Source organism: Triturus cristatus, chromosome 8, assembly GCF_964204655.1.
Source record: "Triturus cristatus chromosome 8, aTriCri1.1, whole genome shotgun sequence".
Lineage (NCBI taxonomy): Eukaryota > Metazoa > Chordata > Amphibia > Caudata > Salamandridae > Triturus > Triturus cristatus.
Genome location: NC_140591.1, coordinates 1079124540 through 1079150583, shown reverse-complemented (window position 1 = coordinate 1079150583; position 26044 = coordinate 1079124540). Strand labels below are relative to the sequence as shown.

Sequence of the window (26044 nt, the reverse complement as noted above, 5' to 3'; positions counted from 1 at the left end):
AGAGTCAAGACTGATTTGCATGAGGCTGGGTTTAAACTGGAATGGCATGGGGAGTAAAAAAGCGATTAATTTAGGCCCATATCTCTGTACTGGGGTGAATGTTTGACATTGTGCAACATTCTGTTCATCAATTGTTCTTTTTGCATGTGTCACCCTGAAAGGGACAGGTATGCCCAGATGTGGGTCTTGTACTCTCCATGCCACCAGAGTCAAGCTAGCTGGGCTGATGAGGGGTGAAACCCAGAAACTGGTCCCAGGGTGCCTATTTCCGGTCCAGGGAAGACCTGGTCTGGTAGTTCGGGCTGGGGAGCAGGGTGAAGACTGATTTGCATATGGCCGGGTTCAAAAGTGGAATGGTATGGGGAGCAATAAAATGATGGATTTAGGCCCAGATATCTGTACTGGGGTGAATGTATGACATTGTTCTGCATTCTGTCCATCAACTGTTGTTTTTGAATTTGTCACGAGTGGGACGGCTATGCCCAGACGTGGGTCCCGTGCTCTCCATGCCACTGGGATCAATCTATCCTGGCTGAAGAGTGGTGAAACCCCGCAATCTTTCCTAGGATGCTTGTTTCGAGTCCAGGGAAGACCTGGCTTGGCAGTTTGGGCTGGACTGTTCCCATGAGGCACCGGGTCAAGAATGATTTGCATATGGCTGGGTTAAAACTGGAATGGCATGGTGAGCAATGAAATGATGGATTTAGGCCCAGATCTCTGTACTGGGGTGAATGTATGACATTGTTTTGCATTCTGTCCATCAACTGTTGTTTTTGCATTGGTCACCCTGAGTGCGGAGGGGTATGCCCAGACGTGGGTCCCGTGCTCTCCATAACACTGGAATCAAGCTATCCTGGCTGAAGAGGGGTGAAACCCCGAAACCGGTCCTAGGATGCTTGTTTCCAGTCCAGGGAGGACCTGGCTTGGCAGCTCGGGCTGGATTGTTCCCATGAGGCACAGGGTCAAGACAGATTTGCATATGGCTGGGTTAAAAATGGAATGGCATGGTGAGCAAAAAAAACAATGGATTTAGGCCCAGATCTCTGTACTGGGGTGAATGTATGACATTGTTCTGCATTCTGTCCATCAATTGTTCTTTTTGCATTTGTCACCCCGAAAGGGACAGGTATGCCCAGATGTGGGTCTTGTACTCTCCATGCCACCAGAGTCAAGCTAGCTGGGTTGATGAGGGGTGAAACCCCAAAACTGGTCCCAGGGTGCCTATTGCCGGTCCAGGGAAGACCTGGTCTGGTAGTTCGGGCTGGACTGTTCCCATGAGGCACAGGGTCAAGAATGATTTGCATATGGCTGGGTTCAAACTGGAATGGCATGGTGAGCAACGAAATGAAGGATTTAGGCCCAGATCTCTGTACTGGGGTGAATGTATGACATTGTTCTGCATTCTGTCCATCAACTGTTGTTTTTGCATTTGTCACCCCGAGCGGGACGGCTATGCCCAGACGTGTGTCCCCTGCTCTCAATGCCACTGGAATCAAGCTATCCTGGCTGAAGAGGGGTGAAACCCTGAAACCGGTCCTAGGATGCTTGTTTCCTGTCCAGGGAGGACCTGGCTTGGCAGTTCAGGCTGGACTGTTCCCATGAGGCACAGGGTCAAGACTGATTTGCATATGGCTGGGTTAAAACTGGAATGGCATGGTGAGCAAAAAAACGATGGATTTAGGCCCAGATCTCTGTACTGGGGTGAATGTATGACATTGTTCTGCATTCAGTCCATCAAATGTTGTTTTTGCATTTGTCACCCCGAGAGGGACGGGTATGCCCAGACGTGTGTCCCATTCTCTCCATGCCACTGGAATCAAGCTATCCTGGCTGAAGAGGGGTGAAACCCCGAAACCGCTCCTAGGATGCTTGTTTCCAGTCCAGGGAGGACCTGGCTTGGCAGTGCGGGCTGGACTGTTCCCATGAGGCACAGGGTGAAGAATGATTTGCATATGTCTGGGTTCAAACTTGAATGGCATGGTGAGCAAAAAAATGATGGATTTAGGCCCAGATCTCTGTACTGGGGTGAATGTATGTAATTGTTCTGCATTCTGTCCATCAACTGTTGTTTTTAGGTCGAGGACTACCGGTCTGCCGAAGGCAGAACTGGAAGTCGAGATTTAATGTTTCCTAGAGTGGCTCCTTAGCCCGCCTCTCTTTTTGCCTCTCCTCCATTGGCTGGCTTCCTAAACGGAGGCCCGCCATTGGAGGAGAGAGCCGTCCCTCCAAATAGGCTCCGTCTTTTTCAGATTCGGGGGCGTGTTCCTTGCTGTTCTTTCCACTTTTTAGCCACGCCCTTTTAGAACAGCAGGAACACGCCCCCGAATCCGAAAAAGTTTCGGAGCTTCCATCCGCCATTGTTTTGCTGTTCTCTAGCTGTGACGATTGTTCTCTGGCTGTGAGGATCTTGTTTTGCAGTTGTGCGTTATTTCTAAGGTATTTTCCTTGTTTGTTTGTCTCGTCTGCCACCGGTCATTGATTTGCTTTTCTCTTTCCATTCGGCTTTAGCAAAGTGAGCCGTCTGTATACTTTTGCATTGCGGTTTCACTTTTGCGCGATGCGTGTTGCTCTGACTTGTTTATAGGTGCTACTTCTTTGTTTGTTGCAGAACTTTACAAAAGTGTGTCCTTTTGAGCTATCTTCCTCGTGTAACTGCTGCCTCTGCTGTCTGTCTACTTGCGACGGCCCCTTCCTCCCGTTGTTCGGGAAGCCCTACTTCCCGCTCCCCTTCCTTTTCCTTTGTACCCTTAAAGAACATGCGGCAGCTGCCAAGCCTAGCATATGCGTAATCAACACTCCTCATGGGATAGAAATGGACACAGCCAACTCAGGCTGCCAGGTCACTTTAATCTGAGCGGCGGCAAAGGACACGCTTTCGGACGACTGCACGGACAGAGGCATGTAAATACACCGCAGCCAATCCGAGCTTCGGAATTCTGAGCGGCACACTAGAATTGGCTGAGGTGGAACAAATCACAGGCCCCCTTACACGTTAGCAGTCCTCCCAAACTGCATAAGGATGCCGAGGAGAATTTAAAGTGCGTTTCAGATCTTAAAATGTAAAGTTACACACCATTTACAGCTTTAAACTTGAAAAACGTGTATGAAAGACAAGTTCAGCGACAGGAACACCGTAAACCTATTACAAGGTTACCATCCACGATTTTAATACGATTTAAAATGGAGTCGGGTGTAGATGAGGTGCACGTCAAATCTTGAAGTGTATGCTGAACGATCCACGGTATTTGACTGTCATAAAGTACCGCCCGAGAAGTAAAGTGCTATGAAGTCTTAAGTCTGCTGTTACCTGTCCTTTACAGCACCACGGTTGTATTGTGCCTCGTTATTAAAAACCATTGCACACGTCATCTCATTTAAAACCAGCGCTGTTCTGAACATTAATAAGAAAAGTTAGGATTGTTACCATCGCGGTGATCGTGAATGAAAGGGGAATATCCATAAAACCACAGTACCTCACGGTTTTCCTGTTTTTTTGCCGCAAGCTTTACATTTTTATAAAGCATCCGTTTAGGATGGTGTACAATCTCCGAAGTGAGCCTCTTGAGTGCGAAGGCGCCATTGAGAGTCAGTTTGTGCTTTCATGATGTGTGCGCACACTGAGCTGAGAAATGTGGCTGGTAACGAGGAGGCCAGTCCAGTGATAGCTGCATCTCTGGCTAATGTCACAAACAGTTTAAGATACAGCCGGAGTTGCATTTTAAGTGGACCTTGCAGTACACTGCAAGCAATGCAAACAGTTAACGTGTACAATAAACGTTTTCAGTGTAGTGTTGAAAACCCCGAGTTCTGCTACATCAACCCTTACAAGCTGTCTGATATTTGAGTACCTCTTCAGTAATGCACGATATTGAGTCTCCCGTTTTCTTGAGAACTCGAGGGGGGTCTGTGGTCCCCCTGTTGTATCTATTACACACTTATCAATCTATTCCAGATCGTGCTTAGATCTGCCACATGGATGTTGGAGGAAATAAATTACGGCCCCACAATAACGTGTCTTAAGTTTCGTTTAACATTTTGCCACTGCTGACGCTTGTTGCTTTGTGCGCAGTCCATACACAAATAGGTTATGCCAGACCGCTATAAATGTATGGAAAAGCAAACCTACCTATGCTGTAACTAGTTGGTCAACATAGGCTGTGTGAGGGACTCGATTACCCGTTGGAAGAAACACAGCAGCTCAATAACATTTCAGTAGGTAAATATGTACAAAGTTCCTGCCTTAGACATTGCTAGTCATTCTGTGCTGTGATTGAGTGTAGACTTGCAAAAAGGGGTAATTGCCTAGTCAAATACGTCACATGACTGGTGTCTGCCCTGCATGTGTTTCCTCAGCCCCAAAAAATGTCTTCACGTATGTTTCTTACAGGAAGTAAGAGTTGTACATAAAATAAAGCTTTTGTTAGTGACTTGCACGCAGCCCACAATCTGAAACCACGCGCACAGCAAAGTTATGGGCAAACACCAACATAAAATTCAATTGAGGAAACAGTCCAGGTGGTTTGCATTTCTTCTCTAGTCTGGAGCATGCCACAATTTCATCTGCTAATATAGGGTGTCAGTGATCAGTGCACAGTTGATAAGAAAGCTGAAAGTACTACAGAAGTCTACTCTGCACCTTGCCTGCCTCTTTTTGAACAGCCACACTATATACTCTGTTTCCAGACTACTCGCCACTAAAGGACATCCAGAAGATTACTATACACCATACTACATCCCACCCTGCCGCCTATTAAATGTTTTAAAAACAAAAACATAAACAAAAATAATGTCATGAGCAATGCCAATAGCTCTAACTTTAACAATGCCGAGACCGTTGCATTGTAAATGCTTGTTGCATTTGTCACCCCAAGTGGGACGGCTATGCCCAGACGTGGGTCCCGTTCTCTCCATGCCACTGGAATCAAGCTATCCCGGCTGAAGAGGAGTGAAACCCCGAAACCGGTCCTAGGATGCTTTTTTCCTGTCCAGGGAGGACCTGGCTTGGCAGTTCAGGTTTGACTGTTCCCATGAGGCACAGGGTCAAGACTGATTTGCATAAGGCTGGGTTCAAACTGGAATGGCATGGTGAGCAAAAAAACGATGGATTTAGACCCAGATATCTGTACTGGGGTAAATGTATGACATTGTTCGGCATTCTGTCCATCAACTGTTGTTTTTGCAGTTGTTGCCAGCTAGCAAGCCATGAGGCCCTTTCTAACCCTGTGCTGCCTTCCTTGATGGCACAGACAATTGCTGCTGGGGACAAAGGATCCACATCTCCAGCCCCTGATGTGTGTGTGCCTCCATTGCCTTTAGCATAGAGAACACCTCCTCAGGGGAGGCACCACGCACATCAGAGGACAAAGATGTGGACTGCAACACTTTCCAAAGAAGAACTGCCTGGTAACAATTGTCTGTGGCACATGGCTAGTTTCTCATTTTACCTCTGCGTATGATCATGCCAGTCTATTTGTCAACTTGTACTGTCTTCTATGTGATTTCCCACCTGGTGATCCTAGCCATTTGTGGACTTTCAATGCTACCTTACTTCCTGTGGTGATGTCATGTAAGTAGATGACTGTCGGAACTCTCATATGTCATCTAGAGTGTTGAGAGGTTTCTGGTGTTGAATGTTCTGAAGGTTGTCAGTTGCTTTCTATGCCTTGGTCTCTCCAGGGACGGCTCTCTGTTTGACCTAATAAATATACATAACAGCTTTACCCAGCCTTGTCTTCACTTCAATGGCGACAGAAGATGGGATTTGGAACTACAATCAATTTATACACTACAAGATTTGATGCAAGATTACCTTGATAAGAATTCGGTTTGCCAAGGTACTGCCTTTCTCACTGTTTTCAATGGACTTTCTGTCTTCAAATCAACAGTGAGTACATTTTTTTTTAATCTTCTCTAATGATCAAGGCATTTGCGCATTTGGATTGTTCTTTTGATGCGGACACAGAGAGCCGTGCCCTTCTATAACTCAAGCCTGGGTTTTAATTTTAACTTTCTTCCCGGAATCCACACACTTCGGCGCTCACACCGGGACCTGCACGCTTCGGCGCTCACACTGTAATGAAGTATAAATAGAGGCTTGAAATATATTTACTATTACGGTCAAACCTGAGCTCAACAGTCAAGCTGTACCTCGCTCGAGCCATCTTCACGCTCCAGCTTTCAAGCGCGTGATCCTGCATTCTCCGGCTGGTGAATCCGCCATTGTTTCTCTGCATCGTGAGCAAGCTTTGTGACGTAGTACACGTCAACCAGGAACGTAATTTTTTTTTCTTTCCAGTGGTGCGCAGAGTACGCTGTAAAGTTGCTTTGCTCGTTTCGCGCTGACGCGCACAGCATTGGAGTGTCAGTTTCATTTTCAATAAAAAAAAAAAGAAGAAGAGCAACTGAAAGACGCGCTGACGCGCACAGCATTTACGGAGTAAATTCATCAAAAGGACAGTTTCAATATTATATTGCGCTGATGCGCTCAGCTTCTGCGTGTCAGTTTACAATAATAATAAATTCGCTGGCACGCTCAGCTTTTGTTTGTCCTGGTTCCATGTAATCCTTGTGTGTCTACAATTTCTACAATTTCGCTGACACACACAGCTTTTGCACAAAGGATTACTTGCAACTTCTATACACTGCTTCTACATGTCATCATAATTTTATTTTATTTTTTTCTCAGCATTGGCAAATACAGTTTGGTATCTATAATCTAAGCTTACACTGCCATCTTGTGGAATCTTTTAACTCTTTATTTTTACATCCTAAAAAAAAAGCGCACATTCTGTTTCATTCTTAGCACCATTCATTCTCCATTCATTCTTACACTTCAAAATCTCTTTTAATTTTTTATTTTTTTTTTCTCATTTATTTCATTCAATTTTTTTTTTTCTCAAGCACTTTTATTGACATGCAGAGTGTCACTCCTCCTGCACCATTTTTACAAGAACCTGGAGAACCTCCGCTTGAATGGAAATTATGGTTGAGATCTTTCAAAGCATATCTTGGCGCAATAGATGGACAGAGATTCAGGCCCGAAAGAAAAAAAAACTTAATGTACTACCATTTAGGAGTTGAAGGTCAAAACGTCTTTGATCATTTACCTGACTTTGAAGCATCTGATGACCAAGATCCTGACGAGTTTGAAATAGCAGTAATGCAATTGGATAAATACTTTGCTAAAACAAAGAATATTGTTGTACATAGGTACAATTTTTTCACAAGAGTGCAGAAACCAAATGAAAGCATAAACACTTTTATTACTGCGTTAAAAGTTCTTGCTGCGAAATGTGAGTTTGACAATTTTACATCTCAACTTGTAAGGGATCAACTTGTTGCTCGCTGTCACTGTAAAAAAGTACAACAAAGATTACTCACCTGCAAAGATCCCACTCTTGATGAAGCGATAGATATTGCCAAGAGCATTGAAAGATCTATGGAAGATGCAAAACAACTTGAATCTGCATTATCGAATTCTACTATTTCTGGCGCCGTCAATTCTAAACCTTTTCCTCCTCCTTTGAATTCTATGAGAAGACCCTCCACATTTAGGGGTGGAAGAAACTTTATGCCAAACAGAGGTGGAAAAACATTTATGCCTAACAGACAATTTAATTATAAAATAAGTTGCTATAGGTGTGGGTCATCCACACATGTTTCTTCCTTCAAAAATTGTCCTGCTATTAACCGACAATGTAGTAAATGTGGCAAAATGGGGCATTTTGGAAATGTTTGTATGGGTGGTAAAAGAGGCAATGTAAGATGTATACTAGAGGATTCTGAATGTGTGCTTGATGACTCTGACGGTCAATTCAATGAGAATGTTACCAATCAGGAATATCTTGTTGTAGTCAAGAATTGTTCAGAAAATTGTGTTACGAAACATATTCCTGATCCAGAAGTTGAAGTTCTCATTGATAGTAATCAGATTCAACTTCTTGTTGACACGGGTGCACGCATTACCATAGTGTCACAAGATAAGTATCTTAAGTTTTGGTTCAACAAAAGTCTATTACCCCCTGACATTCTTACAGTAGCTTTTGAGGGTAGCAGGATTGACCTATTAGGTTATTTTTGGGCACAAATCAGTGTTTTCAACATAATCATCAATGGTAAAGTGTATGTAGCTAAACGAGGAATAAATGTTCTTGGTCTTATACATCAAGCGGAATTTGGTCTTACCATCAAACCTGGTCTGCCAAATCCTGTATTCATTGATCATCAAGATCGTAGTAATCTTGTAAAGAATATTAGCTCTACATCAGATACCTACTTAGTTTCCTCTTGGGAAAATAAATATGCAAAGATCTTTGAAGATCGTTTGGGTAAGATTACCGATTATCAACATTTCATCAAGATCAAAGAAGGCACCATACCAATTAAACATAAACTTCGCAATGTTCCTTTGAGTATTAGAAGTGATCTCTCTAAGCATTTACAATCTTTGTGTGAACAAGGCATAATAGAGAAAGTCGAGTGCACACTTTGGCTTTCTCCCATTGTTTTAGCCAAAAAGAGATCTGGGGACTTGAGAATGTGTGTTGATTTGAGAAGCCTTAATGAAGCCATTTGGGTTGACAACTTTCCTCTTCCGCGTATCGAAGATCTTATCACAAAAGTAGGATTCTCTTCCTGGTTCACAAAACTTGATCTTAAAGCTGCTTACCATCAAGTTGAATTACATCCTAAGTCCCGACATCTCACGGCTTTTGTGACTCCAGATGGAGTCTTTCAGTTTTGTCGTCTCCCCTTTGGTCTTGCATCGGCTGCAGCCGTTTTTCAAAGATTAATGACTGAAATGTTCAAACATAATCCAAATGTAGTAGTATTTCAAGACGATATTCTCATTTTTACTCGAAATGAAGCTGAACATGATGCCGTCATTGATCAAGTGTTCAATGTCTTAACGAATAGAGGTGTGACTCTGCAATAGAGTAAATGCATTTTCAAAGTGAGGGAGATTGAGTATTTAGGCCACATAATCTCTGAACATGGCATCAAACCCAGACCTGGCCTTATAAAAAGTATAGTAGATGCTCCTCCTCCTGAGAACAAAGAACAACTAATGTCATTTTTAGGTCTTTGTGAGTTTTATTCTAAGTTTATGAAAGACTTTGCCAAGACCACAGAATGTTTTAGAGCACTGCTTAAGAAAGGAGCAATCTATGTGTGGTCTGATGAATGTCAAAATGGTTTTCAAACTATCAAAAACCATATAGTCCAAGCGCCAGCTCTACAAGCGTTCATAGAAGGAAATCAAACTGTCATTACTGTTGATGCTTCTGAGTATGGTCTAGGAGCTGTTCTCTCGCAATATGCTAATGGTAAGGAATACACAGTCGGATTTGCGTCCAGGACTCTACGTCCGGTCGAACGGAAGTATTCTGTAATTGAGAAAGAACTCTTAGCTTGTGTTTGGAGTGTGGAGAAGTTCAAACCATATGTATGGGGTAGATCTTTCATCTTGAAAACTGACCATCGCCCTCTTGTTGACATTCTTTCTGGAAAAAATGTCAAACGCACTACTGCACGTATAGCACGCTTGTCCACGAAACTTATTGAATATAGTTTTTCTGTGGAATACATTCCTGGAGGGAAAAATTGCAGAGCAGACTGTTTGTCGAGACTTCCTATTTCAGATTTTGATGATCAAGAGTGGGAAAGTGAAGTCGAGGAGTGTTTTGTAGCACTCATTGGTCAGGACAATTTATCTTTTGCAGAGGAGGATTGGATCACGCAAATTGACAAGGATCCTATCCTCAAGGAAGTTGCATCTTTAATAAAGAAGGGTTGGCCAAAAGAGAAATGTTTGTCACCTGAACTACAAATATTCTGGAAGGTTAACAATGAACTTTCAGTGGAAAATGGTAAAATAGTCAGGGGTGATAAACTTATTCCTCCTGGTCTCTATCGTGAAAAGATTATTCTAGCAGCGCATTCTGGTCATCTAGGTTCGACCATTACAAAAAGGAAAGTTAGAAGTGATTTCTGGTGGCCCAGAATGGACTCTCAAATTGATAACATGGTAAACAATTGTTCACGTTGCAATACTAGTGACAAAGTGTTAATACTTGAAGGTACCATTGAATCTCCTGTTCTTCCTCCTGGTAGGGCATGGCAAAAAATTGGTATGGACTTTCTTGGTCCATTTCATGTTCTCCCTTCCAGCTCAAGATATTTTTTGGTTATTATTGACCATCTATCTAGATGGGTGGAAGTTGAACCAATTTCTGTACCAAATTCAAAGAGTGTTATTAACTGCTTGAATACCATTTTCACCAGAGAAGGGTATCCAGAAGAAATTCTCACTGACAATGGGGTGCAATTTGTGTCACATGAAATGACTTCGTTTTTGCGTTCCTGTGGCATAAAACACATCAGAACTCCTCTATATCACCCGCAAAGTAATGGGAAAACAGAGAGGTTCAATAGGGTTGTAGTGAAATGCGTACAAGCAGCATTCAGATCTAAAGTTTGTATTTTTCAAGCTATTAAGGATCTTGTTTGGTCATATCGCACTTCACCTCATGTTGCAACCAACTTGTCACCGTTTGAACTGATGAGAGGCAGGAAAGCATCTTGTCAGGTGTACCTTTTTTGGATGGTTAAATCTTTTCATCAGGGCAGTGACATGAAATGCTTATGGGATTCTGCGTGGAAAACTTCAAGTGAAGTTTGTTCTAAATCTTGTCAATCTTCAACTAGAAAAGAACCTCACACACTGTGCGTTGGAGACTGGGTTAGAGTCAAAAATCCAGTGTCAGTGAGAAAAGGTTTTTCTAAATTTCTTGAGTCACAACAAATCATTGATGTACGAAAAAATGCTGTTAAGTTGTCGAATGGTAACTGGTGGAGCACTTCTCGTATTGCAAAGGATCCATCTTTTGCTTCCAAAACTAGTGAATGTAATCCTAATGTTTCAGGAGGGGATGGTGTTAGGAAAAGCACTAGGTTTTGTTCTAGACCTCGACATCTACGAGACTATGTTTAACTCTTAATATTTGCTTTTCTCAGTTCTCCTTTTATAAACATGTTTTCTTAAGAGTTGTTTTATTTAAAGGGGGGAAGTGTGGTGATGTCATGTAAGTAGATGACTGTCGGAACTCTCATATGTCATCTAGAGTGTTGAGAGGTTTCTGGTGTTGAATGTTCTGAAGGTTGTCAGTTGCTTTCTATGCCTTGGTCTCTCCAGGGACGGCTCTCTGTTTGACCTAATAAATATACATAACAGCTTTACCCAGCCTTGTCTTCACTTCACTTCCCTAATGGCAATTTTCAGCTTCTGCTCACTGCAACACTCCTCTCCTTAACATGTCATATGACATGTATCCCCCACAGACTCTGTCTGGACATCCTATGGTTTGATTTCTATGTTGGGGTTGTTGCTGCATGGACTGCCACTTGCTCTTTGTTTCTTGGCTCACATGTAAATAAAAACACAAAAATTAGCCAGCAAATTGTATGACTTGCAGATAGGACAAACTTGACCATGATTGATGTGTACATACAAACCACACTTCTCAACATCTCTTAATTAATGTGCTACTGGTTCCATCACAGGCTCAGGTCTGACAAGTGCAAGCATCGTTAAAACCTAAACAAATATATTTTTGTATTTTTATATTTTTTATGTTTTTGGTATACTTATTTTTAGATATACTTAACATTAACACTCCACCCACTTAATAACTTAACTATTAAAATCTATAAAATCACTGAAACTGCACTAACATATCCCTATGCTATTACCTATCCTAACCTATGCTAGAATACTACTTGCTAAAAACAGCTACTAAAAACCATTCAAAGGCACGCAAAGTGGCTTTAGGCGTCTTGACATGTGTGAGTTGGGAGTTTGCTTGACACATGTGGCCAGGTGCATGGTGCATGTGTGCGGCACACCCCTCATTCTTATGGCTTGATCTGCTTTAACAGACATAGAGATGGGTATTCGGTCATCCATTTCTGACTGTTAGTGGGTTTGTTAGGTACTTGACATTTTCCTACCTAGAAGTAGGCTATTCGCACATCAGCCATTGTGGAAGCCTTTGTTTATGATGGAGTGCCTGAAGAAGCATGCGTCATGCATACTCCCGGGGTATTTGGCCAGGACGTTGGTGAACATCCCCCGATGGTCAACCATATCCTGGACATTGATGGAGTACATATGCTTCCTGCTCCTGAGACAACTTGTGATATATCATTTGTGATATATAATTTTAGTTTATATTGATATATTGTGATATTTTCTGCTTTGTATTGTCAAGGGATAATTAGTAATGGAATGCTTCTCCTTACATGAATCATGAAATCTTGTTAATACACGAAAATAGAAAAGGACCAATATTGTTCTGATACAAGTAGAGTGGGTTGTGTTTTTAGATGATATGATGATCTGTATACTGTGAACAATGTTTTAAAATACTAATGTTGATGAGATTTTAGATTAATTAAGGGCATATCATTGTACTGAGTATATTTTTTATATATTGAGGATTTATTTAATGTAAAGGTAGTGATGTGGAAGATAAATCTACGAGTGTTTCCCAATAAATAGGTGAGTATATTGGTGTGACAATACGTGTGTGTTTTACAAGAGGGATCTATTATTGTTGATGACTACCTACAAGTAGTCCATTCCCATATCTGCCATTCTGATGGAGTGCTTTAAGAAGCATGTATCATGCATACTCTAAGGTTATTTGGCCAGCATGTTGGTGAAAATGCCCTGATGGACCACGATGGCCTGGACATTGATGGGTATATGTGCTTCTTGTTCCTGAAGAGATGGGACGTTGCTGCAGGGGGAACTAGTTGCACATGTGTATCATCCATGACTCCCAACACATGTGGAAAACTAGCGATGGCATAGAACACTTGATTGGTCTCCACCTGCAGTTTTAGTGTTTTGGGGAAGAGGAGAGTGTGGGGTGTTAGGCGAGTGATGTCATCCAGGTCAGAGGGTAGGAAGCCAAAGAAAGATGGCTGGATGATTCCAGCCACTCTGGCTGTCGTAATCTGGAATGAGCGAGATGTCAGCATGTGGAGGACAGACATTCGCTAGACCTGTGGAGGGATGTTGATGAACCTGGGAGTTGGTGGCGGGAATCTTGGCACTATCTGGTGTAGCGAATGGAAAATGGACTCTCTCCAGAGCTGGTAATATGTGATGACCTTATCCTCTCAGAGATCAATTAGGGTAGTCCGCCGCTGATAAATGCAGTCCCTTCTCCTGCGCAGCCTTCGTGGTGGTGAGAGGGGGCGGGGGGTAGGTGGTCATCTCTTAGCAACTCCCAGCTCCAAAATGAGCACCTCCATGGTGTAGGTAAGCTTGCCACACTGTTCTGTCTGCCTTATCTTAATATAACACAGCCAATGTGCCATTTTCTACCCCGGGTTACCGATGCAAAGGCAGTTTGATGCATTTCAGCCTCAGCGCGTCGCGTGCCAATGATGCAGCATTTTTGAGAAAACCCTCAAGCATAACAGTGCCAGTTTTATGCAAGTTTCAACACGGGAACGCCTACATTGCATATTTTAATTTGGCCATTGCACAGCCGGTTGTGGTGCAGCTACATTCTGACACAAGGCTACTATATGTGATGCATGTGCACACATACTTCATTTTGTAAATATAGTGTACACCCGTACTTTATCAGCTAAGCCCTGATCTTAGATTCATTAGGGATGTTTTCCAGGAGTGCCTGGGAGTGCCTCTGCTCCCACCTCTGTAATCCCGAATATGCAGACTGTATTTTGGCCTTTCAATCTTTATTCGGTTGGATAATTCAATGCACAGTAACCCCCTGGGCATATGCTTTTAAAGTATCCAAAACAACATGTGGGGCAGCAGAGCCAATATTTAAGGCAATAAAAGCAGTGTTCATTCAGAATCCAGCAATAATGATCTAGGAAAGGTTCATCTTCGCAGTTCATGTATAGGGTCCCCTGTGCTAAGTGTTAATAATAAGGGATTATGATCGGAAGTGATCTTTGGAGAAAGCACAAATTTAAGATTTATTAATTAGTCCCTGAGCAGTAAAGATCATATCAATCATTGAGTAATGGCCATGAGGAGCGGAAGAGTACCTAGAGCCAGGAATAGATGAAAGTAAGATTCTCCAAAGGGCAACAAGCACATGTACTCTGGCTAGCTTCTTGATAGTCTGAATAGTGTCATTCATATGTGAAATTGCAACCCAATTTGTTTTATGCTGCATGCAACTCATAATGCAATTAAAGTCATCTAATAGTAACATCTCGTCAGTCCTACTAGACAACTCACAATTCAACAAATAAAATATCTCCAGTTAATCCCTATTAGGTCCATAGACTGTACGAATAGTATAGGTATTAGAATTAAACGTAACCTGAACGATAGCCCACCTGCCCTGTGAGTCAGATGTGGTCTGGATAATTTTAAGATCTAATCTCCAAAAGCTTAATATCGCAACCCCACATATCGAGACTTGTTGTGTAGTACATACAATATTTATTTTGCCTAGTTGCTGTAAAAATGCCCAATCTTTCTGGGCTATATGAGTTTCAGTAAAGCATAAGATGAGGGGTTTGCAGGCTACAACTTCATTCTTGACCAGTCGTCGCTTCAGTGCACAATTTCGGTCAGCAACATTCCAGCACATAACTTTAAGCTGTGTCATCACAGTGAATAAAAACCCAGAGACAGTGTGAACCTAGTACTCCCCCCAAACTGAGATTATAATTAATGTGTCCCACTCTCTTCTCCTGCACCATCTCCACATAGAAGGCCAATCAGTACTGTTCAGATGTTTAAGAATTTCAAGAAATTTAGAAGCTAACAATCACCTTAATTCTTCCCATGTTTTATAGCTAATACCAACTCCACAATCATCCTTAATAAAACTTGCAAAAAAAAGCCCCCATAGACCTGCCCAGACCTCTCACCTATATCTCTCCTTGGATTCCTCCCCACCTCAAAAAAAGGGAAAAAATCATCCCCACACCCTGGCTTTCAGGAAACAGGAACACCACCCATGCTCTACAACACCTCCCCACACCACCTACTAATGCATTGGATAAAAAGAAAGAAAAGTAGGAAAGGCTAAGATAATATAATCTCTGTGATAAAAACGATAAAATCCCCCTTCTGAAAAGAGTAGAGAATGAACTGGAAATTGTGAGACGATATCCAAGAGTAGATCAGAATGATCTACCAGATATTTACATTTAGAGCTGTATATACACAAGTCTTCCCTCAATTACCTCTCACTGATCTCATTTCTGCTGCAGCTGAAAAAATATCCTTAGCTTAATTTTCAGTGGAGCAGGACCTTGTTTTCCCATCTCTTTGGGCTTTAAGGTGTGCAGGTTCTTGAAGAATCACCTGGATACCAGAGGCCTTAATCGGGTAAGTCAGTTGCTTGAGTCTCCATCTGTGATCCATGGTTAATTTACAAAATAGAGTGAACAAAAAAAGAGATGGAGTCAACTGTATCCATGGCGAAGGGACGGGTTTTGAGATAGCTAGCCTGTCGATGCAGAAAGTTTCCAATGCAGATTAGAATAGGGTGTAGTCTGGTCTCTGAGCTGTCAAACTTGGACCCCAATACCAAAGGAAGTCTATATGCATGTTGGATGTGACAATCTCAGTCCCAGTATGCCAAATCAGGGAAAGCCTTCTGAAACAGATGGACCTTAAACTAATGAGTGTAACTGCCTTTCATGCCCTCTGACATCCCCAGAATCCGAAGGTTGCATCTTCTTTGGTGATTTTCAAGATCTTCTAGCTTAGATTGTATAGTCAGAATCCGGTTATTATGTTCCTTAACGAAAAGTGATGTGAAGGCCGTAGCTTCACCCATGTCGCCCACCATCTGCTGAAGGTGTATAAGCTGAGAGGAGAGGGTCATCACTTTTCCAGTTAGATCGATAATCATATTTCGTAGTGGTGAACTATCAGCTCTAACCTCTGCATAAAGATTAGAATTTTCCACACACTGAATTTGGATCAGATGGAAGAGAGCGAGGGCTCCGAGGAGCCAGACGCATTATTATCCTGATCCATTGACTATATCTACATTGCAGTTTTCGGGAGGACCAACGCAGTTCCCCTCAGCATCTTCAGCATTGTCGACAGTATCAGCTGAGTTCAGAAAGGGGGTGTCAACGCCCCTACAGAATTATCACATAATTTAAACTTCGATATACAGCAGTATCCATTATAAGAGGCCTCTTGATATGTAGCACCCACACCTGTTAAGTTAGCCACAGTGTTCAGAGTTTTGCAGATTGTCCGGCTAGGGTTACTTGCTGTATACAGACAGTGGGATTGCAGGCTCAGGTTGGGAGTAAAGCAGCGAGGGAAGACGACCTTCTTTCCCCTCCATAAAACCATTCTTTACCTGAATCGCGATGGGGGTGGTAAGATCCAGAACGTTGCTGATAGGAGAGGCCCCCGATGCACAGGTGATCCCAAATGTAGCAGTAGTCCCAGGAGTAGCAGTACTAGCGACGATTGTAGAAGCAGGGCTGTTGGCAAAAAATTCAAGCAAAGGGGGGGGCAATTTTAGTTGAGATATCACTGCTGCAGCGGTGATCTGTACTTCTTCTGATATGGGCTACCCCTGTGAAGTCCAGCTGGGGGAGCACGACTGCAGCATCCTCTGTAACTTACCATTGCCCTCATAGATTTTGAAGGAGCCATGCAAACCACTCAAATCACTCAGATATAGGCAGTTCGAGGAATAGGTATTTGGTAGTGACCAGGGAACAACATGGCTGTCATAAAAGACCAGTGAAAAGGGTAACATAGCTGAATTAATTCTCTTTTTTTTTCTCATGGCAGCAGCAGCTTCTCCCCACAAGATAGACTAGGCAGCATCATCAGAATCATGAAAGACTGCCGGAAAGAGCCGACTAACAACCTCACACTTGGAGGCAGCGGCCCCTTACTGCTAGAGTGAGAAGTCAAGAATCAGAAATCAGTGGGCAGCGGCCCTCAGGCAAAACAGGGAGAGGCAGCTGGGCAAGCAAGGCAGCACCGTCCAGCAGGCAGCAGTCCCCCAGCAAACAGGGAGAGAGAGCACGTGAGCCACTCAGCTGTTCAGCCACTGCTGTGTAACTGTTCAGCCACTACACAGTAAATGGAGTCAGAGCATCAGAGGTGGCACTCGGTGTCAGTGCACAAATGTAGCAGCTCCGCATCTTCCAGAGATTGCTCTGCTGCCGTAAAGCGATGATAATGTGCAGTAGGTGGGGAGGGGATTGTGAGCACATCCATGTTGGCCTCAGCCTCATGCCATATTTTTTCCTAGGGTCCCTACCCCCATCCATCATTATTGGTATATGACAATTTCTTTGTGAGCTTGAAATCTGTTCTAGCCCATTCCCCTTATCCTCCTTGCCTCCCCTTCTGCAATGCAATGTGGCAGTTTATTTTATCAGGTTATGTTTTTTTTATTACAATTATGTTCTATGTAGAGGCTGGATCTTAAAATGCTATGGATCTTTAAGGATTATAAAATAGATTTGACCTTAATTATTGATGAAGTATGCACATTATATTGGGCTATTTTCCCATTTGCTAAAGAGTCTTAAAAACCTCTCTGAGGAGCTAAATATACATGAAGGTAGGCCCTGAGGTAGGTCTCTCTGAGCTGAGTGACAGCAGTTAAACAATTGAACTAAAAGGAATTGCAAAAAACTATGGTCCAAGAGGCATAACACTAACACTCTTGGTGACTGCAAGACAGAGCCAGGGGCATAAACAAAACAACACTGCACATCCATGCATTAGGCCTGAGAAAACAGCCTTTGTTTGCCAATTTGCTGGGTTAAGCTACCCAACAAGTCCCTGAGGGTGCTGGGATAAATATAATAATACCTCATCTGCATTATCATAAGTAAACTCCATGGGGAGGGTCAGTGTCCAAAGAGATTGTGATGGATCAGAGTGCCATCATGTTCATTCCTTTCAATGGTAGAACACCTGGGGAAACAATTTCTCTTGTGAGTATCATGTCCGAAACTAAAGACTCTTGCCTGGGGAGAGTAGGTGCCCTGTGGAACACCAGGTGGGCTGATGAGGGTGGCTTTGCTCCAGTACTAGTGTCTTAGACAGCAGGCAAGTGAGACTGCCCAGTTCCTCCTGCTCACACTGTCAACAGCAGGGAGTTAGATAAAGAAGTCAGTTCCTTCACCAGCAGTGGACCAGAATGCCAGGAGTACTAGATCCAACCAGGCTGCATGGGCATGGACCCATACGCAACCCCAAGGAAGCAACTAGCACTCCATTCAGGAAGACAGAGTCATCTGGCTTTCAAAAAATAAACAAACTAGTGGCAGTTGATTAAAAGAAAAAAAGAAGAAAAAAGAAACCAAGAAAAATCCAATTAGTAATAATGATGTGATTTGAGATGTCATCAGTGATGGCATAAATTATGTCATTGAACAGGTCATGAGTGATGTAATATGTGAGGCCATAAGAAGTGCATGGTGGGGACGCAGGTTATAGTTAGCTCTGCCAACTATAACTGGTGAATATGAGATCATAACGTTAATGTTGTCACTGACATATTCACCTAAGTACAACATTACAATAATGTTTGTTTTTTCTAGTGAATTTCTAAGGTTTTTTTCAACGTAGAGTGATATTTTATTAACCTGCGGAAAGCCAACCCCCCACTGAGCACAGCCTTCAGATGTGCACACCGGGTGGTTGGCCACAGGGCCTTGCCTGCAGTCAGCCACTGCATCCAATCCCCTGCAGAAAGCCAACCCAATGCTCGCACGGCCTTCAGCTCTGCATGGCAGGGGGTTGGCAACACTCCCTCAGGCAGCCAACCTCACACTGCTCACAGCCTTTTATCATGTCCCAGCATGTGGTTGTCAGCTAGGACTTGCCTGAACTATGCCCTGCATCCAAATCCCAACAGGCAGCCATCAGGAGGCAGCAAACCCTATGCTGTGCACAGCTTTTGGGTATGTGTTGGGTTGGCCGTGGGTCCTGGCTAGCAGCCTAGCCCAGTGGCAAACTTCCCAGCAGGCTGCCGACCCCATATTGCACACAACCTTTAGGGTGAACAGTTGGCTTTCAGGGCCTGGGGACCTAATCCCTTGGGACCAAATACTGTGAAACAAGGCATGGGTCCCCTCTCCCCAAGACTTCTTGGACCCCGGGGAATCCATGACCCTGGGCCAAATTTTAAGGGGAGGGGGCATGCATCCCTGAGAGTTATTAGGCCCCAGGGAGCGCATCACCTGTGACTAAATAAATAACAAAGTGGAGGGAGCATGAATCCCTCCCCCCTGAGCCATATTAGGCCCCTGGGACCCCATCCCCTGAGGTGACATGTTATTGTAACGGGGAAAGGTGCACCGTGGACCCCTCCGAAAGTCTATTTTTGCCTCAAGGACCCCATTACCTGAGGCATGTCTAACATGTAGGCGGGTGCCCCAGTGTCCACCAGGGAACTATGGACGAAACTCCAGGATCCAGCCTGTTTCCCACATTGTGCGGAAGCTGGCATATCTCCCGCCTGGAGGGAGCAGCTATTTATGCTTGCTCCCTCCAGGCAGGAGCAATATCTGTTCTGTTTCGCTGTATGGAGGAGTGTGGGCAGGGAAACAGAAAACAAGTCTGTTCCCAGCTTATTGGAGCATGTTTAAAGCTCCAGTCAGCTGGGACCAGACTTGTATGTTTGCTCCTGTTTGACAGGAGATTTAAAAATTCTCCCACCAGGCGGGAGCAAATACATGCTTTGCTGTCCACAGTTGTGCAGGCAGTAAAACTACTGTGTGAAGGCTTGGGATCCCTGGGACTCAGTCACTAAGCAGGACCGCATATCGCCTCTGCTGTAGACATGGCCCCATTGAAAAGCACGGCCCGAGGAAGACGCGGGACGAGCCGCCAGCCGGTAAGCTTAGTGGTGAGCGGGGCCACTAGTCCGAGATTAGATGTGGCGGGGGCCCCGGTAGACTCCCAGGTGGAGAGGACAGAGAGGGTGGTGGAACCAGTGGACGGGCTGGAAGCCGCGGAAACTACGGCAGCTGCATATGCTCAAAAATCAAACATGAAACTGGGCAAGCCGGTACTTCAATACCTACAGTCTAAGAAATTGACAGAGCTTGCAGATATTGCTACACAGTCTCTTGGAGAAAATTAATTAGCTGACACTATAATAAATGCCATCGCTAACAAGCAACAATGTTGCGCTGACTCTGTGCTGAGAGCCCCGCGACCTCTGATCAGCTACAGCAGTCTTTTTTTTGTGGAGGCTCAGAGCTTAGAGAACATAGATAACGCACTCATGGGATCAACGAAGATGGAGGCAGAGGATAAAGGGGCTGAGACTGAGATTGGGGCCTCAGGTATTTACAGAAATGAAGCATGCGGCGATAAAGGCATAGGTGCCAGAAATTTAGAAGTACCTGATAATACTCTAGGATTACAATGCGCTGACATGTCCACGGATGAACTCGAGGGCTCTGCCCTCTCTGGCAGAGAGGTCAATAGTCCAAATACCTCCAATGGGGGCCAGGAACAGCATCTCGGAAATCTAGCGAGGGATCAACGGCCCCGAAGAGAGGCAACAAAAAAAAATAGTGGCTGCTGCAGCTCCTTTAAAGAAAGATCTCAAGGCTAAAAATGTGAGAGATCTGAAGAAGATGACAAATATAGCTAATACAGGTTCTGTAAAAGGTAAGAAGATACAGGCTAAAGAAGTCTTGAATAATAGCCCCATGAGGAAATGGGTGCAGGCTAAAGGTGGAATTAAAAAGGTGATTGCTAGACTCTTGGATGTGGGATTCACTGATGGAGGGTCAGAAGGTGGGCATAGCGGCACAGTGGTAGCCAAAGGCTTGGGCTGCCTGTCGTCTGAAATAGCGCCAAATTTGACAAGGGTATCTGTTGGACAGGGCGGATTCGGTGGATCTTGCAAAAATGGCAGTGGTGAGACATCTCCAGCTCCTGGCCCTGATCCTCCTCTCTCCCTACCTTTAATACTACCTTCAGTGCCTCCACTTTCCTATATATCTCACTCAGAAGAGAATCTTCAGAATAGTGGGACTCAGGGCAATGAAGCCGCTATACTCTCTATGATCTTGCAGGGTCTGAAGGATCAGAGGGAAGAAACAAGAGAGCTTTTTGCTCAAGTTAGAGCTGACAATGGAAATATTCTGCAAACACTGAAGAAGGTAACGGAGAAAGTCGGATCTGTGACGGAAGAACTGACAGAGCTCCAGTAGAGAGTTGTCTGTACAGAAGAGACTACATCCAGAACTGTTAGCTTGGTTGCACAGCACGAAGTACAACTTAGGAACATGCAATCCAAACTTGAAGACCTCAAAAACAGACAAAGGAGACAGAACCTCAAGCTATTTGGAATATCTGAAGGCCAGGAGGGGGCGGACCCCAGAGCCTATATAGTTCAGATTATGCAGAAGGCCTTCCCTGATCTGGGGGATTGGAACTGGGACTGCCAGTTCCAGAGGGCCCATAGACTCCCAATTGTACAACGCTGGTAGGATTCTCTGCATCCAAGGCCATTTCTGCTCTACTTTGGCAACTTTTTGTTGCGACAAGCGGTCTCACTAAAAGCTGGTCCTAGATATCCGATAGCAGCGGACTCTGTCTCTATATTTTTCCGAACAGATTTCTGCAAAGCCACAATGGACAGGAGATGGCAACTGAGACAGCTAATCGATCCACTGAAGGAAATGGGGGCTCAAGTCTTCTTGCAGGAGCCTGCTCGCCTGAAGATCATGAGAAGGGGACAGACTTACTTCTTTCTTTCAAGTCAGATGTGAATGAAATGATGCAGAAAAGGCAAAGGGAGGGTGCAGGCCAGACGTAGATGTCTCTTTTCTCTCTCTTTCTTCTGGCTGTTTTCTCCTATCTACGCTTAATCACTCTATGGCTGATATAAGCAGGGAGGTGTCCTAGCTCGGGAGCCAGGGGCGTGGCTGAATCCTAGATGGCTGCCACTCCAACGGCAGCTGATAGAAGAGGATGATTCCTCCTTCTAGAAACAGGGTGGGGGGCGGGTTGGGATTGGGAGATCAGGGGAGGGGGAGGGTTCATGGGGAGGACAAAAAAAACCACAAAAAAACAACATGAGGTCATCAAGAAATAAGGGGACAAAGGTCAGGACCATTACAGCATTAATCAATAAGAAAGAAAAAAGAGGATTATTATTATTAGTAAGATGGAGTTAGTGAAGTGTTTAGCTGGAATGTGGCAGGTTTGAATAGTGGGAACAAAAGACGGCTTGTCGCCGTAGAACTGAGGATGTATAATCCACAGCTAGTGCTGTTAACGGAAACGCATATTTCTTATAAAGATCGAGGCTTATTAAAACAACTGGGATATGAGGTAGCTGCCAGCTCTGATCAAAGCTTCTCAACTCGAGGGGTCGCTATTCTAAAACATAAACGATTCAGAGCCGATGCCGGAAAATCACTAACAGACAAAGTTGGCAGATGGGCTATAGTACAGATAGTAATAGAAGGCAGCAAATATGTTTTCTGTGTAATATATGGCCCGAATATCGATGACCCTTCAGTTGTAGACTGGTTAACTATGGAATTGCTAAACTGGGATGGGGAGAGGATGGTAATGGGTGATTGTAACTGCATTATGAACTATGAGATAGATATCACTAGACGGTGTGCTTTTCAGAGAATGCGAAAGACACGGGTCGCGATCAAAGAGCTTGGCCGATTACATGCTATCAGGGATGCTTGGCGGGTATTATACCCAAATATAGCTGGTTATACTTATTACTCGGCTGCACATAAACTATGCTCCCGGATAGACATGGCTTGGGTGTCAGATAAAGTCTTAGAATCAAGTATAATGGAGATATGCCCAAGGGTCACTCCTGACCATAATTCCATTCTTTTGTCATTCAAAATGTCAGGGAAGAGAAGGAGACCTAGGTCCTTCTCGTTCCCTAGATATCTACTTCTAGATGAAAACTTAGTAGTTCAGATTAAGAGACACCTGAAAGAATTCCTAGAAATTAATAATGACTCTGCTGCACCCACTGTAGTATGGGACTCATGTAAGGCTAGTATTAGAGGATTCTCCCAGCAATACATTTGGAGACAGAATGGTGAGCGTAAGAAAGAAACAGAAGAGACTATCACAAATATTCTTACGGCTGAGAATCAACAGGCGAGGCATTGTTAAGGGGTGTCCCAAATGCAGAAGATTTAGGATATATTTTAATTGACTTAAAATCCGCACTGAAAAAGACATTTAGGGAAAAAAGCGTAGCTAAACTAAAAAAATATTGGGTATCTCAATATGAAAACGGCGAAAAAATAGGGAAGCTCTTGGCATTCAAGGTGGCAGATGATAAGGCCAAGACCCTTATAAAGCTGATTAAAGGGCCTAATAATGTGGTTTATGAGCACCCAAACCAGATACTAAGGCAATTCGCTGATTATTATAAAAAATTGTGTACTCCGGAGAATCGATCGGAATTGGCTGACATAAATAGGTACCTGCAGATCAATCCAATGAAAAATATGGGTGATGAAATATCTGATTCATTGACAGCTGATATTACGAATGAAGAATTCAAACTAGCGATAGCTGCCATGCCTTCGGGTAAAGCATCATGGGAAGATTCTACTTCCCTGAAACTATATAAACTCTGCATGGATGAACTACTTCCACTTCTCATCCAGCTGATTAGATCTATCGGAGCAGGAGGAAATGTTCCTGACTCGTGGAATGTCACACAGATTGTTTTCTTTAAAAAAAAAAAAAAACACCAGAGGAATGCGGGTCATATAGACCAATATCACTTATAAATACCGACGCAAACATTTTTGCTAAAATTTTGGCGACTCGTCTTGCTCCGATAATGCCTGGTCTGGTGTCTCCTCAACAACATGGATTTATCTCAGGGAGGGACACTACGGCTCATGTGAATATGGCCATAACAGCATTTGATGTTGCAAAGACAAAGGCGACCCCACATGGTATGATCTTATTGGATGCCAAAGAAGCTTTCGACCGAGTGGGGTGGGACTTTCTCTGGGCCACATTAATTGCATTTGGTATTAAAGGCAAGTTTCTGCAATGGGTCAAATCCTTCTATCATCACCCTAGCGCTAAATTAATATATGCGGGATTATAATCCCCTACCTTTTCAATTTCTCGTGGCACCCATCAGGGGTGCCCTCTATCTCCGTTATTGTTTGCGCTGTCAATAGAGCCATTTATTTTGGCCTTGCAAAATCAACCTCGGATTAAGCCCTTTATATCTGGGTTGAAAAGCCTCAAAGTCACGGCGTATGCAGACAATATTGCAGTTTACTCGACTGATGTTGAGGAAGCACTGAAGGGGATAGTCGAGGAGGCAAAGAAATTCAGTGCAATATCGGGTTATAGACTTAACACTAATAAAACTCAAGTCTTGCTCAATTATAAATCCCCAGCCCCAGTTCAAGGAGTTTGCAGTGTTGCTACCTATTTAGGGATTAGAATATTGGCTAAAATGGATAAGATAGTTGCATTAAACTACGAGGTACTTTTGAAAGAAACAGCTAAATCACTCAAAAAATGGCACAAGGTGCCTATAGGTATCAGTGGACGAATAAATATAATCAAAATGAAAATCTTGCCCAAATTCCTATATCTGTTTCAGTCCATCCCTCTATAATGGAATACTTCCTTTTTCAAGTGCCTAGATGGAGTTTGGAGTGGTTTTATCTGGGGCTATAAGAAGGCGCGTAGAGCTATTGACTTATTAAAGCTTCCATTCAACTAGGGGGGGGGCTGGATTTCCCAGATTTTAAATTATACTTCTGGGAGCTTTTCTGGGCCGTCTCCGTAGTTTAATAAATCCCACGAGCAATACTTTTTTCTATAGATTTATGTTAGGTGAAGATTATAATATGGTTCTATTCAGAACTAATGACCCGAACTGTTACAAGCGGGTCAAATTTAAGACCGCACATGATAGTGTAAATATTTGGTGTGCTATACTGTCTAAATGCAACACACTGTTCTATCATGTCAAACTCCCCTTGTAGGGTAATCCGGGTCTACCAGAGATTTTTCATGATGCAGAGGGAAAATGATGGGCTAGTTCTGGGATCAAATACCTAGGGGATCTATATGATTATATATATAATGGGTTTATCATATTTGAAAGACTGAATACAATTTATCAGCAAGCATGCGATTTAAATGATACCAGATCCGAGACTACTTCATACGCAGTATGAAGCTGACAAATGTTTCGGATTCTGATAAATGGAAATGCTTGTATGAAATAAATGAAAAATCATTGATTAGTATAGGATATAAAAGTCTCTGCACCTATAAGGAAGACGATTGCACTAGACTAGCTGAGCGCTGGAGCCGCAGTATGGGGATATCGATCTCGGCTAATACTATCTTGCTTGCCCTCAGCAGCATCAATAAGTCAGTGCACTCATCTAACTTGAGGATGCAGCAGTATAAAACAATCTGGCTTGCCAGTTGTTCTTGGTTCTGCTTTGGGAGCACCTGGGAAGCATGCCCAGTTCTCTCACGATTGGTGGCCCCCACTGGCTGTGAGCATGAAGCTTTAAATCCCTTCCTCTGTACTCTGCCCACAACACCTCCATGTCCCCTCTGACACCACATGACTCAGCTGCTGGTACCCTGCTGTAGGCTGCAATCCAGGCATAGAGCCATCAAAAATGTTCATGGACCGACACAGGCAGACGGTTGCAAGTTCACTTGCTTGTCATGTCAGTCAACAAGCTCCTGCTGCCCAAGGGTCCTGGCCTACTACTGAAAACTTCACTTCTCCTGCCGTCCCTTAGTAAAGGGGTCCCGGCCTATGGGTGAAAGCCCTCCTCACTGACCGCTTCAAGGCCCCAGCAGAACTTTGAAGTGTTTTATCCTTGGCAATTTATTAAGTCTGGCTTTTTTTGTGCTACGGCTCATGTTATCCGGATACCACTAACACAGTATGCCCATTAGCACTTTGCAGCACTTCATGCTCTATCCACACTTTGCTCCAGCTACAATAAATATACTTCACTCCCATGGCCC

General features: G+C 43.6%; 1 long non-coding RNA gene across 1 annotated transcript in view; it reads left to right on the top strand.

Moving 5' to 3' along the window:
• Window positions 1-2309: 2309 nt before the first annotated feature.
• Window positions 2310-26044, top strand: part of LOC146805406 (uncharacterized) — a 68921-nt gene continuing 45186 nt past the window's right edge. The window contains exon 1 of the long non-coding RNA XR_014967457.1: window positions 2310-2436. This is a non-coding gene — a long non-coding RNA (uncharacterized LOC146805406). The remainder of the gene's footprint in view (window positions 2437-26044) is intronic.